The following is a 15,337-nucleotide window of genomic DNA, read 5'->3' on the forward strand; positions in this document are numbered from 1 at the left end:
GTCCAGTCAATTAAAAGGCAAGGCTTTAGGATATACTGTCCATTACTGTACTTTTATAATAAGTATAGGTTTTTAAATTCTAAATACAAAATTGTCTCTATGGTTCCATTTTAAGTTTAATACATGTAAATCAAACAGATCCTTTGAGGCAGAGCTTAAAATCTCAGGTTTAGGGGTCAGGCAACTTCTATTTAAATCATGGCTTAACCACTTATTTGCTGAATGACTGGGCAAATCGTTAAATATCTCAGTGTCTTCAACCTTTAAATGGAGAAAAAAATAGAACTGACCTCAGAGGTCCTAGAGGGATTAATCAAACTATCTCACACATGACATGAAGCACAACTTCATATATCTTATAATCACCTAACAAGAAATATTAGTATACTAACAACTAAAGTGACAAATTATTATGTTCAAAAGAATTATTTCACTCTGTACCGGCATGGCCTAAAAAGTGGATATAATTTCCAAGTATTTTAAATTATTCTTGAGACTGTAATTCTTGTAGTAGATCAGATCAGATACCAGAACTTTTTGCTTCTTCCTTACAGCCCATCTCAGTATCCCATAGCAATCAAAGGGGCACCCAGTCCAACATCTACAGACTGCAACTGAAAAGCTGGTTAATTTATGGAAGCATCTTGAAAAATGTCTGTCTCTGTCTCTCTCTCTCACACACACACACACATATATACATACCTATTGTTCAACATCTACACAATACAACACTAGACATAGAAATAAGACCTAGTAACCTGGATGCCAAAGTTAAAATCCATCTCATTAGATAGGATAAATAGTGAGACTACAATGACTTTTTTTTTTTTTTTTTTTTTTTTGCCTTGAAGCACATTTATTACTATTTACTTCTTGGGTCATTTTCTCCCAAGGCAGACCTTAAACAAAACATAGATATGAAAGAAGTATCATCATTTTGTTATTTTGTTCTCATATGAAATTTTAAAAAGCTACATGGAAGGTCACTGAATTCTGCCTATCTGCAAAAAAGGGAAATGATAAGCTGTCCTCAAACGCACATCCAGCTTCCTTCCAAAGGGTGCCGCTAAAAGGGCTGCATACACCCTTCCTGTTGCCCCAGGTGCTGAAGATGAAAATATCTGAACACTTGGCAATGAAGATATTCTCTGAGGTGGCTATAAAAAGGCTGGTCTTGGCTTTTGCCATTACAGTGGCACACATTTGTATTTTATTTCATTTTACCATGAGGAAGTTTCTGGAGTTTCCTCACCCCCATGATACCTCAACTTCTCTTTTCTTATCTGTGTAAATATTTTCTACTTCTGTCTCTCAGGAATAGATTTTTCAGTGGTTCAGTTATTTCCCATGCTGAATGTGGGCAACCTCAGTAACAGAGGCTCCTGGAAACATCCTTTACCTATTTTTCTCAGAAGATAGAACTGTCAATTGGACTTAGGAGAGGAAGTGGTTGGTTGGGGGAATTGCCAAAATAGTGATGGAAATTTCTTTATTGATTTAAAAATAACAACAACTCATATTTATCTTTTGACCATGACAACCTAAAGACTGACATCCCTTTGCTTTCTTTTACCTCAAATAGGAAGTAAGAGAGATGTCGGTTTCTAGGTTCTGGGAAGCCCATAGTTTGGGGTCCTATTTCTTGTTGCCTCTGTCTACATTAGTTATAGATTTAATAATGACTTTCATCTTTATCATCAGATCTTTTTTCTCAAATGTAGCAATTCTAGTGAGATAATTTCTTTTTATATATACATTAATGTTTCTTTATAATAAGGCATTTAGCAATATTCCATTGTGAGGAGCTTTGCTCTAAACTCAGAATTGAGAGTAAAACCTCAGGGTAAAGAGGAATTTAGAAAATACAAACATTTTTAACTTCTTTACTCAGATGTGAAGGAAACATCTCTCATGTCAGAAAATATTGAAGTTGTGTGGGAAATTACAACTAATGACACAGGATTAGTTAAGTCTTGGCCATTTTTAGGCTTTCCTTAATGTTATGGAGCAGTTTGAAAGAAGTTAGCTAGTAAGAGATTTTACTAAGTGCTGGTGTAAAGAGAATGGACAGCTAACAGGTAGGGAGAGAGTTCACTTTCAGTCATGTTGAATATTAGGTGCTTTTTAAAGGACATAACCTAGAACAATTTGAAATTGTACCTTAAACTCAGATGAGTATCGAAGTTAATAATACACCTGTAGGAGTCCACCAGGGCAAATCTGGTAATTAATGTCAAGATCTCCTCATAAGGTGATCAGATGGTATGAAGAGAGATCATTACTGAACACCTACTGGAGAAGAGTAATATTTAGAGGACAGGAACCAGTGAAGGAGCCTGGATGCAAGGAGTTGGAGAGGAAGGGGAAACAGTATATCTGCTTCTGGTGCAGAGGGGGCTTTCCTCAGCACAGGCCTCACACCAGGTTCTTGCCAAAGGCTAAGGCAGTAAGTACAGATCCTAGTACTTATTCTGATGTTCACTGACAGTCTTTCTCTGTGTTTGTGGAAATAAAGGTAACATTTCCAAACAAGTATCATTTAAACATTATCTATAAAATTCTTCTTTTTTAATTGTCTATAAAATTCTAATTAAAAGGAAATTTTACTACAAAATGTGGAGGGGCAAGTCTCATAGGGATGTTCAGATTGACACAAAGCTATCCTCTTTACTAGTTATTGCTCTATAGTCACCGATGAGCCTGCATCTTGTCTCAGTGATGTGGCTAAAAAGTAGACCTCAACTTTTGGTCTTCTAGTGGTGAAGTCATTTATAACTCTAGAACCTTCTAGCCTAGTTATTCCAATAGCAGTTTTATTCAAGTTGACATTTATAGCTTCTATAGAATTGGAAAGTTGCCATAAAAAATGGCAGATAGCCATTTATCCACGAGTAATTTGAAACAAATCAATCAACTGTGAAGCAGAAGTACAATAAAATCAGCAAGTAATAGGATTTTAAGCAAGAGGCAAATTCTAAGATGGGCTGGTGCATTTTTAGAATAATAACAGAGCAGTCTTGAGAGACACATGGTTCTTTAAAAAATAATAAGAAATAGAGATGTTGAGATATATGTCCAATACCCACTGGACAGAAAAAGGATTGGGAAATTTTCCCTGCTTTGGTAATATTTCTTGGTAGACTTTATTAGGATAGCAAGCAGTATGGAAAAGAAAATCCGGGATCCCTGGGTGGCACAGCGGTTTAGCGCCTGCCTTTGGCCCAGGGCGCGATCCTGGAGACCCGGGATCGAATCCCACATCGGGCTCCCGGTGCATGGAGCCTGCTTCTCCCTCTGCCTGTCTCTCTCTCTCTCTCTCTCTCTCTGTCTCTCTCTATGACTATCATAAAAAAAAAAACTCTAAAGAAAAAGAAAAGAAAATCCTATGGGTTGATAATGGCAAATGCTGAGTTAGTGTGTGTTTGTGTGTCTGCATGTCTGTGTGTATATGCCTATGTAATAAGAAGGAGCTTCTGATAATATAAGGAAGAAAAATGATTAATGGAGAAAGTGGACAATAGTTTCAAAGGCTACAAGGTGAGAAAAAACCTGATAGGAATTTACTTTATTTAGGAATTATGATGTCACTGGTGACCCGAGCAAGGGTAGATTCTACAAAATGCTAAGGGCAAACCCTGGTTACAGGAAGGTGAAGAGTAGACAGAGACTTCCTTTTCCAACAATATTGGCAGAGTAAATATCCTGAAAAACGATCCTGCTGCAAAGCTCCTAAATGTTTGAGTTGGAGGGAGTATGAGAAACTAGCAGTCATCAGAGGCCAAAAGTTGTGGGAAAAACCAACTCAAAGAGTTGTAAGCAATGAAATCATCTGTTAGTGCCAGTAACTTAGAGCTTTGGTTTTGACCTTGACAAACTCAGGTCTGCACTGGTGGGAGAGTTGGATTCCAGTTGTAAGACCTATAAAGAACTGAATCTCCAGTAAAAGTGTGATTTAGAAAAAAAAGAAAAAGCAGACAAAATAAAATATGCCTCGAATAAAGAAATAAACAAAATGTCCTTTGAGAATTCATAAGCCAGAGCTAATCCTCATACAGGTCAGGGTTCCACATCTCGCTGCCTGCACAGTCTGAAAGACTCAGCAGTCCCAGGCTTGAAGCTTCCCCAAGTGCCCATCAGGAGAAATAATTTTCTCTAGATGAATCAACCTTCAAACCAAGCCTCGAAGAATTTCCTCATACAAAGCCCTTAAATCATCTCAGAATTTAAATGTACAAAACAAAAAAGGAAACAATGAAGGAGTAAATGTCATCAAAAACAAACATCAAATATAGCAACAGTTCAGATATTTCAGATATTCCAACTGTACATTCAGAAGATCAGTGTGCTTAAAGTAAACATATAGATATAAATATAGATATATACAATATATATAAATAAGGAAGAAGTGACTATAAAGATAACTGGGCAGTTGAAATAAAAATAGAAAATAACTTGTACATATATAAATGAAGATACAATAGTTAAAATAAGAATTCAGTAGGTGTGCTTTAGCCTCAGACATGACAGAGGAGAGAATAAGTAAGCTGGAATATGGATCTGAAGCACCTGGCCCCAAGAGAGGGCAGAGAAGCAACATAAAAACAGTTGAAGGATAAAATGTTAAGATGTAACATAAGTCGAATCAGAATTCTAAAAAGAAATAGTAAAGAAACAGAAAAGATAATTTGAAACAAAATCATCTCAGTCTTAACCAAACTGCAGAATATAAATGAAAAGATATTTTTTAAAAATCCAGAGAAAGGGATGCCTGAGTGGCTCAGTGGTTGGACATCTGCCTTTGGCTCAGGTTGTGAGCCCAGGGTACTGGGACTGAGTTCCACATCAGGCTCCCCACAGGGAGCCTGGTTCTCCATCTGCCTATCTCTCTGCCTCTCTCTGTATGTCTCTCATGAATAAATAAAGTCTTTTTAAAAAATAAAAAATCCAGAGAGAAAAACACATTACCCCCCCCCCAAAAAAAAAAACAACTGGAATGATAACTGAATTCTAATCAATGGAGACCAGAAACTGTGATACCATGTCAAAAGTTAAATATATATATATATATATATATATATATATATATATATATATATAGCGATGTACCTAGAATTGTACATTATAACATCATTTCAAGAAAACAAAATTAAGAGATTCTGAAATACATACTACATATTTCAAGAGTAAGAAAAAATTTTAGAAAAACTGAGTTCAAGAGAAGATTAACAAATAAAGTGATAAATGTGAGTGAAATTAAACAAATATTAATGTTGTAAGACAATAACAAAGTGTAAATTTAGAGCATAAAAGTTTTCTGTTGCTGTGTAACAAAGTACCACAAATTTACTGACTTAAAACAACAAACAAGGCTCATCCCTGAGTTTCTAAGGACCATGAGGGTGGGCATAGTTTGGTTGGGTTATCTGACCTGGGGTCTCACAGGGTTCAATCAAGGCACAAATAGGCTATGTTCTCATATGGAGGATCCACTTCAAGTTCCTTCACATTATTAGCAGAATTATTTTTCTTAAGGCTCTACAACTAAGGACTGAGACCTTTTACTGGTTGTTACCTGGAGGCCATCCCATTTCATAGGCCCTCTCACAATGTGGCAACTAAGTTCTTCAAGTTATTAAAGAAAATCCCTTCAGTCTGTGTAACACAATAACTGATATGTTATCCCATAACCTTTGCCATATAATGTAATCTAATCAAGGGAGTGACATCCCACTACTCTTGCAATATTCTATCGGTTAGAAGCAAGTCAAGCTCTACCTACACTCAAGGGGAGAGAATTATGAAAGGGCATGACACAAGTTTGGGTGTTTTCATCAGGAGAGTTTGGGGAAAAAATAACCAAAACAGAACTAAAATAGCAAGTAAGTCAGAAAGAGCACGATCAGAGTTAAAACATGCTAATGTCCTTGTATGAAGTACAGAAAGGCACAGATTAATTTTAAACTGTGTCAAACATAAATAGAAACCATAAAATAAGAGAGTGGAAATACATCTAAAATATACATTTTCCAGTGAAAGAGTAAATAAAAGTTAATATGCCTATATTAATAGCAGATAAAATAGATCTTAAGATAAAAACTCTCAGAGGGTCATTACCTAATGATAAGGAAATCCCATGCACCAGATTTCACAATTCATAATGCTTACAATAAAAATTAGCAGAGAAGGATTGATAAATTATAGTGGTGATTTTGAGGCATATTACTTAGCAATTGATAGATCAAATAGCATCTCCCTCCTGTAAAAAATCAGTAAGTTGTAAAAGACTCTGGGAATACAAACAGGCTTTAACTAATTGTATTATGTAGAATAAAATACAAAACAATTAGAGACAATACATTATTTTCAAGCACTCATGACACTTGCCTATGGAAAGAAACTATGAAATAGCTTTAAAACTAATTTTAACAAATATGAAACATTTACTATAAATAACATTCTATAACTACAATAAAATTAAGTTTGAAGCCATTGATAAAAAGATTATAAAAATATTTTAGAAACACTTCTAAATAACAAAAATCAGATAAATATTAGAAGATTTTATAATCATGAAAAATTCTATCAAAACATGTAGGATACAGATAAAATACTTTATAGTGAGAAATTTATAGCCTTATGTAATAAGGCTTTTATATTAGAAAATCAAGCAGCCATCTCAATTTAGAAGAATATTGACAAAATAAACCCAGAAAGTAGGAGGTGATATAGAACCAGAAATTAAGTAGAAAATAAAGATATAATAAGGAGAACAACAAAAACAAATCTGATATTATAAAAACATATACAGATATTTCAGACAAAATTGATCAAGAAAAAAGGGGGATACAAACAATATTAGCAAAGCTTCAGAAGAAATAAAAGCTAGAATGATCATAAAATGTTGTAGACAATACTAAATTTGATTACTTATATGAAATTGGTCCATTTCTGGAAAATTATCTCTTACATAAATGAATTTATGAACGAACTAGAAGATCTGTGGAATTTTATAAGCATTGAAAAAAATTAAAACTGTTGTCTTTTCACAAAAAAAGCCCATGTCTACAGTGTGGCAACAAATTCTACTAGTTAGTCAAGGAGCAAATAATTCCAGTATCAAATAACCTCTTCCAGAAAATAAAAAAAATGACACACCTTTTTACTTGTTTTATGAGATTATTATAATCTTGATTCCAAAACCCAATAAGGAAAGTTTCAAAAGAAAAATTATAGGTTCAGTCTCTATTATAAATATAGATACAAAAATCCTTTAAAATATTGGGAAACTAAATCCAGCAATATATTAAAACATAAATATGGGCAGCCCGGGTGGCTCAGCGATTTAGCGCCGCCTTCAGCCCAGGGTGTGATCCTGGAGACCTCGGATCGAGTCCCACGTCGGGCTCCCGGCATGGAGCCCGCTTCTCTCTCTGCCTGTGTCTGTTCCTCTCTCTCTTTGTGTCTCTCATGAATAAATAAATAAAACCTTTAAAAAATAAATAAAACACAAATACAACTTACTAAGTTGGCTTTATCAAAAAAAGAGTCTAGTTAACATTTTTAAATTATTAATATAAATGAACAATGAAACAGTAAAAACTCATAAAATCAACTTACTTATTTGCAAATAAGATAGACACAATATTCATTCATATTAGAAATTCTCAGCAAGCTTGAAGTTCAAAGAAACTCAAGACAAAGAGTATCTACAAACTTTTCGTAGGAAATATCATACTCATTGGTAAAATGGAAAAATCATTCTCTTTCAAGAGAGGAATAAAAGAAAGATGCCCACTTTTACCATTCTCAACATTGAAATGAGACAAAAATCACATGAAAATAAGAAAATTAAATAAAATATGTAAGAATAGAAAAGAATAGAAAAAATGTCATTTGCACAAGACATGATTACCTTCTCAAAAGAAAGCTACAAATCATCAAAATTAATAAGAGCTTACTTAGTTCAGTGACTACTTAAAATCAATACACAAAAGTTAAACAGAAAACACAATTTGTAGAATCAAACATAGGTAATTAGAAATTAACAAAAGATGGTCAATCCTTTTACGGAGACATCTATATTTTTTAAAATGTATTTTGAAATACCCAAGTTGAGAAATATACATATTCATAAATAACAAGACCGAGTATTTTAAATGTTAGTTATCCCAAAATTAATATAGTGTCCATGAAATTTCTTTCAAATTCTAAACTGGATTTTCCTTGAAATTTAAAAGACTGATTTGAAATTTAAGTAGAAGGGTTAGAGTCAAGAAGATACAAATGAAGTGTAGAGACTTACCCTAATGTATATCATGTCTTCTTTGGTGCAGAAATAGACAAATAGACCAGTAGAAGTGAAGAGCAGCCCCTGTATTAAACCAAAGCTTGTAAGAAAACATGATACAGAACAGATTCAACATTGAGATGTGTCAGAAAAGATGAACTACTCAATAGGTAGTGCCCTGAAAATTGGTATCTATGTCTTCTAAAAGTGGATTCCTACTTCATATCATATTCAAAAGTCAGTTCTAAGTGGATTTAAAAATTGCTGAAGTCCAAACTTAAAAATTGTTACATAGCAAAACAGAAATATATCTTCCTGACTGTGGAGCAGGAAAGGATTTCTTTAACAATAACAACAAAAGCTACAGAAAATGATTGGTCAGTTGGACTCCATTAACATCAAGAACGCTATGGTGTTCATCAAAAGACACCCTAAAAATTGAAGAAAAAATATGCCACAACTGGAAAGATATTTTGTAAACTACATCACTGAAAACAATTTAGCATCCAAAGCTTATAGATAATCCTTACTAAACAATTTTTAAGTAGAAAAATGGGACTATTAATATACAGCCAATTCAAATGTGAAAAGTATGCAACCTCATTACAGATCAGGAAAACAAAAAACCAGAACAAGTAAAGCCAATTCTGCCCATATAAAGCTTGAACAATGCCACTCAATCCTAATAACAGATAAAAAACTGATAAGAATGGAAAATCAACAGTCTTTCTTGGATCAGTAAAAGAGGACGAGGGAGACTATTGCACCCAAGATGGAAGAAGTAGGAAAATAAAAGGTGTAGCTACTTATGATAGTAGAGATTCACTAGTGGAAACCACCATGGGAACCAGGGACAGGGTAGTAAAGCCTGAGCTATAACTGATGAGTTGCTAGAGATTTAGGGTAGACAACTCTGAGTTAAAAACTCCAAGAAACCCAGTCATGGGGAGGGCCAAAATACTATAACACTTACTTCTCAGTGCTCGACCTGGTTCCTACAATAAATATCAGAGAAAAATCGTGCTCTGGCAGCAGGGAGGAGAAAAGGAACCATTTAAAAATAAACCAGTTCAAAAAAATAAATAAATAAAAATAAAAATAAAAATAAACCAGTTCATCTGTGTGCTTCTTAACAAGGCCTAACCTCAGGAGAAATTAGTTAACCAAAGCCTAACCTGCTGAGATTGTATCAGAACCCAAGGGACCTGGGGGGGGGGGGGGAGGGTGGTAAATTCCAAGTCCAGTCTTCTGTAGTCATCCTGTATCACTTAAGTGTGGGAGAAAAAAACAGACACATTGTGAATTTTACCGTCCAGAGACATAAGACATGAAAACTCTGAGACCTAATCATAATAAGAAAATAAACAACCCCACTTAAAATGGGCCAAAGGTGTTTTTTTAAAGATTTTATTTATTTATTCAGAAGAGATACAGAGAAAGAGGCAGAGACACAGGCAGAGGGAGAAGCAGGCTCCCCGCAGGAAGCCTAATGGAAGACTGAATCCCAGGACCCCGGGATCACCACCTGGGCCAAAGGGAGTCGCTCAATCACTGAGCCAGCCAGGTGCCCTGGCCAAAGGTTTTAATAGACTTCTCACCAAAGAAGATATACAGAGATCAAATAAGCATATAAAAAGATGCTTCACGTCATATGCCATCAGGGAAATGCGGAGGAAAACAATGAGATACCACCACCACGCACCAATGAGGATGGCCAAAGTCTGGAACACTGAAAACCCGAATGCTGGCAAGAATGTGCAGAAATTCTCATCCATTGCTCATTGTAATGCAAAATGGTACAGCCACTTTGGAAGGTATTTTGGCAGTTTCCTAGAAAACTAAACATATTTCTACTGTACATCCCAGCAATCACACTCCTTGGTATTTATCCAAATAAGCTGAAAGCTTATTTCCAAACAAAAACCTGCAGGCAGGTGTTTATAGCAGCTTTATTCATAATTGCCCAAACTTGAAAGCAACCAAAGTGTCCTTCAGTGGGTAAATGGACAAACTGAGGTACATCCAGACAGTAGAATATTAACACTAAAAAGAAATGATCTATTGAGCCATAAAAAAATGGAGGAGCCTTAACTGCATATTACTAAATAAAAAACACCAATCTGAAAAGGTGTAGGATCCCAACTATATGACATTCTGGAAAAGGCAAAACTATGGAGACAGTAAAAAGATCAGTGCTTGCCAGGGGCTGGAAAAAGAAGGGACAAATAGGTAGAGAACAGTGGGGTTTTCAGGACAGTGAAAACACTTTGCATGTGTTTCATAATGATGGATACATGTCATTATGCATTTGCCAGGACCCACAGCATATAAAACACCAAGAGCGAAACAAAATATAAACTATAGACTTTGAGTGACTATGGTGTGTCAATGTAGGTTCACTACTTACAACAAATGTACCACTCTGAGGGACAGTGTTAATAATGGGGGAGGGTATCCAAGTGTGGAGATATGGAGTATATGGAAAATCTCTATACCTTCCTCTCAGTTTGTTGTGAACCTAAAACTGCTGTCAAAAAGTAAAGTCTAAAAAAAAAAAAAAAAAAAAAAGTAAAGTCTAGGGGCACGTGGGTGTTTCAGTCGGTTAAGTACCCACCTTTGGCTCAGTGATGAACCTCTCAGGTCCTGGATCCAGCCCGGAGTTGGGAACCTGCTTTCCCCTCTACCCCTCTCTGTCCCATGCATGCTCTCTCTCTCTAAGTAAATAGAATATTTTTTAAGTCTTCATAAAAACTTTTTTAAAACAATGAACTATAATTTTATACCTGATAGATTTGCAATATTTTCCTGTTATACCATGTGATGTTAAGAATGTGAAACAATAGGGCAATTTAGGCACTGATGGTACTGATACTAACTGGAAAATAAATCTGAAAAATAATTTGACATTATGTAGTAAATATAAAGATGCTTATGCAGCTGGAGATATGAATTCCACATTTACCCTGGCCTAGAAAAACTCTCACGCATGGCCTAGGAAGACATGTACAAGAATGTTTGCAGCAGAACTTTTTGTGTAGGATAAACCACAACAAATACTGAAAATCAAAATTTTTTAAACTACAAAAACTATAATTTCATGTGGTTCAATGTAATAATAGCTACAACTGGAAATAACATCTCTTTACAGTAAATTCCCATGATATAACACATTATGAACCACAGCTGCTCTGTTTATCAAAATAGATGAAGTGCACAAAAGTAATGTGGAAAAATAAATAGCAAACAAGGCAACTCATAGAGAAATACTAACAGGAAGTATTGTAGATTTTATATAAAATCCAAACATATAAAATCAATCATACATTATGGAGATATATGTAAATCATAGAGAAACAAATGAAAAACAGCAAAAATTTATGATTGTAGTGGTATAGGATGGATTGAAAAGGGAAATGCAAGCTAATTTTAAAGGCATCAGTAATATGGTATTTCCTAAGCTGAGCTGTGGATACATTTTAATTATCCTTCATATCTTATACATACATATCATTTTATACATATAAAATATTTTAAAATAAAAACTGATAAAGGAGAGGTGAGGAAGTGGAAGTTAAGAGTGCATGTCGCTCTTTTTTGGTGGACACTTAGGTGTGAAAGGAGAAGGGGGAGAAATAGGGTAGAGCAGGAACCATAATCAGAAAGGGGTTTGGTTCTTTACCTGAGAGAAACTGGACTATGTTAATATACTAAAAATGAGAGGCTACAGGAAGAGAGAAGGTGATTGATGAAGGTGCCTGAGGATATAGGCAGAAATGAGACCCAGCTGACGGCAGAGGGAACAGCTTTGGCCAGAGGTGGGTATGTCTCTTCCCACAGAAATGGAAGGGGACAGCTAATGATACATGAAGATGTTGGCTGAAGGACACCAAGAAGTCAAAGCAGTGCTGGTCTGATGGTCACTGTTTACTTATGAATTTGAATTTCAGTCATTTGTTGAAACTAATAAATGAAATAGCAAGTCAGGGCATTGAGAAAACTGGCTGGTAGAAGTTTAAAGTGATTTCTGTGAGGCCGAGAAAGAGAAAGCTTAGCTTTGGGTTTTCCTCAGCAGGTGCTGCGAGAGGCACACATGGGCTCAAGGGAAGAATTAAGAAGTCTTTGGGGTTTAGGCAGACACAAGTCAAGAAAAGAAGAAAGGCTGGAAGGATAGAAAGAAAGTGGAGAGTCAAGTGTCGGTGGTCTTGATGTAGTCAAATTACTAGAGGGGTGAAAATAAGGGACCGAGAAATCTGAAGCTAAGGAAGGAATTGCCAAGAGTTTAAGAATCCAGAACAAGAAACAGGACAGAGCTGACCAATTCAGGTGGGAGGGCTCCGCAGTACTCCTCCCTGGAATTGAAGAGTTGGGGGAACCATGCAGAGTTTGTCTACATTGACTTTGAAATTGGTTGGGAAAATGGAGGCAAGAAAGAAAGTGGCCAGAGTGCTAAGGTCCCTGATAAGTGTGGAAGTGTGACAAGGGTACTGGTGAACAGCAGCAAGGAGGACTCTGGAAGGTGGTAACCAGATAGCAAGACTCCCAAAGTTAAGGGAGGCTTTTGTTTTGTTTTTTTTTCTTTCTGAGGAATGGGAATAAATGGTTTGAATCTGAGGAATGAGAATGAATGAGTTGTACAGCTAGAAGGCTCTAATAATCACCTGTGTATGGGTGCACGCACTATAGGAGAATAAACTGACTTCCCTTGAGGATAAAGAAAATCCTTGGTCCCAGCTCTATATGTGGTAGCAAAAGCTCCCTGCCTTCACTCTTATTTTCTATTAAAAAAGTGTTTTCCTAGCTATCCTTCCAGTGCTGATTTACATCTGCACTCTGCACTTAACCTCACTTCTAGCACCTAATCCTGATTCGTTGTAATACTTAGTATACATCTGTCTTAGCCATTAGACTGCACTTTGCTTAAAGGAAAAGCATGTAATATTTATTTTCACTATATTTATGTGCCCAATATAAGGTGCTTGATAAATGTTTACTGAATAAACAAATGGAAGAAATAGAGTAATATTAACAAAATGAAAGGATTGTGAAGTGATGGAATGACACCTGTGTGTTTGTATTTATGGATGAGTGTGTGTGTGTGTGTGTGTGTTTCTTGCAAGAGTTGTTAAAGATAAAATAAAGATGCCCCAGAGAGCAATTATGAAGTCTAATCACCTCAGAGGGTTGGAGGTGAGAAATATGTTAGAGTGAAACTCAGAAATAGTCAGGGGAAAAATAATAAGGCATTAGAGAAGTAATAAAACCATTATAATAACTTTCGTGTAGAAATGAAGGGGGAAATGCTAAGAGAGTCCCTGTTGGTATATTCTGAAATTAATAATGATTCAAATACCTCCTATGAAATTTTTCATTAAAAACACACTTCCATAATCTAAGTACTGTAGACTTTAAATTCAACAAAAGAAGCCTTGTTTTACAGTGTTGGAAATTAGTTCTATGAAATCAAGTTGATCTTTAGAAGTCGGTTTTAAGAAACCTGAAAGGACCTTTAATGGTAAAGTAAATATGGAACAGATGTTGCCTCAAGGAGGTCCTGGATAAATTTGTATTTTGATACGAAGCTAATGAAAAAGTATGGTGTTAATGGTATGATTTTTGCAAAATTTATACATTTCTTTCTAATCCGCAAGGTGTAACTTCCTTTTAATTTCATGAATAGCTGAACACTTTTAATAATATTAAGTGTGCTTAGATTTTAGATTTAATAGGCCATATATTTTACAAATATTTTAGAAGTACAAATCTTCCTCTTTGTTCAAAGGAAGCATTTCTCATGAAACAATTTGTTCTAGTCCTTACAGTTAGGTCTGCCAGAAGATATGCCTAGAAAGATAATAAATAATAATCTAATAACATGTGATATGTAAGTTTGTAAACTGTAGGGTATCCTACGATGTCATGAAAACATTGGTGTGCTATCTGCCCTGTAAAGATTTAAAGAAAAATAAGGGTATATTAATAGAATATACCCTATTCTCTAATACTTAGGAGATTTATTGAATTGTAGAAATAAACAAAACCTTATAGATACTTTATTTCAATATCCTAGCTTTTTATATGAGAAAACAAAGGGAGACTAATGATTGATGGCAGAATTGGGACAAAGGTCAGATCTTCTGCATTTCAGGACTATATTTTCTCCCCTTCTCTTTTGCTTTGTACAATAGACCTCCTAATCTTTGGTTTCACTCTTTGAGGTTTCAGTTACTCAAAGTCGACTGCGCCCTAAAAACAGATGACTTCTAATGACACACCTCAGCTTAATGTTAAGTCACAATGCCTACACCATTCACCTCACTGTACCTCACCATATAGGCATTTTTATCATCCCACATCCTCACAAAAAGAAGGGTTAGTACAGGATAATCAGGTACTTAGGAGACCACATTCACATAACTTTTATTACAGTAAATTGTTATAATTGTTCTATCTTATCATGAACTATTGTTGTTACTCTCTCACCCTAACTGATTTACAAATCCAATTTTGTCATAAATATGGATGTATAAGAAAAAACAGTATATATAGGATTCAGCACTATCCATAGTTCAGGCATCAACTGGGGGTCTTGGAACATATCTCCAGCATATAGAGGGGGACTACTGCATTTAAAAACTGTTTCACTCTACTTAAATTTGATATCTATACTACAATGCTTTGGCTTTTACACACAAGCAAAGTGATTTTTTTAAATTAAAGGTTAAACTTTATTATAGAGGTATGGACTTTAATAGAACTAACAAGTAAAGAATGAAGGAAAGAAAGTTTCAGGTGGAAAATTGTTTCATTAGAGAAATAGGATCCAGAACCAGAAATCCTATCAGCAAAAACATAAAATGAAAATAATTGATATTCATAAAGGTTCTCCAATAAAATATTTAATTGATCTGCGTTTTTTCCAAAAACAAAAACAAAATTTTCATAATAAAGGATTCAGATGTGCAGTTATATTCCACTTCTATAAATTATTTAAAATGTTGAATGCTAACCCATTTGGCCCAAAGTTATACAGGACCAGAATTGACTACTTGG

General features: G+C 35.1%; 1 long non-coding RNA gene across 1 annotated transcript in view; it reads left to right on the forward strand.

The window, feature by feature from the left end:
• The first annotated feature begins 2,271 nt into the window (after positions 1-2,271).
• Positions 2,272-15,337, forward strand: part of LOC119867207 — a 182,952-nt gene continuing 169,886 nt past the window's right edge. Inside the window, exon 1 of the long non-coding RNA XR_005369499.1 lies at positions 2,272-2,446. This is a non-coding gene — a long non-coding RNA (uncharacterized LOC119867207). The remainder of the gene's footprint in view (positions 2,447-15,337) is intronic.

Source organism: Canis lupus, chromosome 14, assembly GCF_011100685.1.
Source record: "Canis lupus familiaris isolate Mischka breed German Shepherd chromosome 14, alternate assembly UU_Cfam_GSD_1.0, whole genome shotgun sequence".
Lineage (NCBI taxonomy): Eukaryota > Metazoa > Chordata > Mammalia > Carnivora > Canidae > Canis > Canis lupus.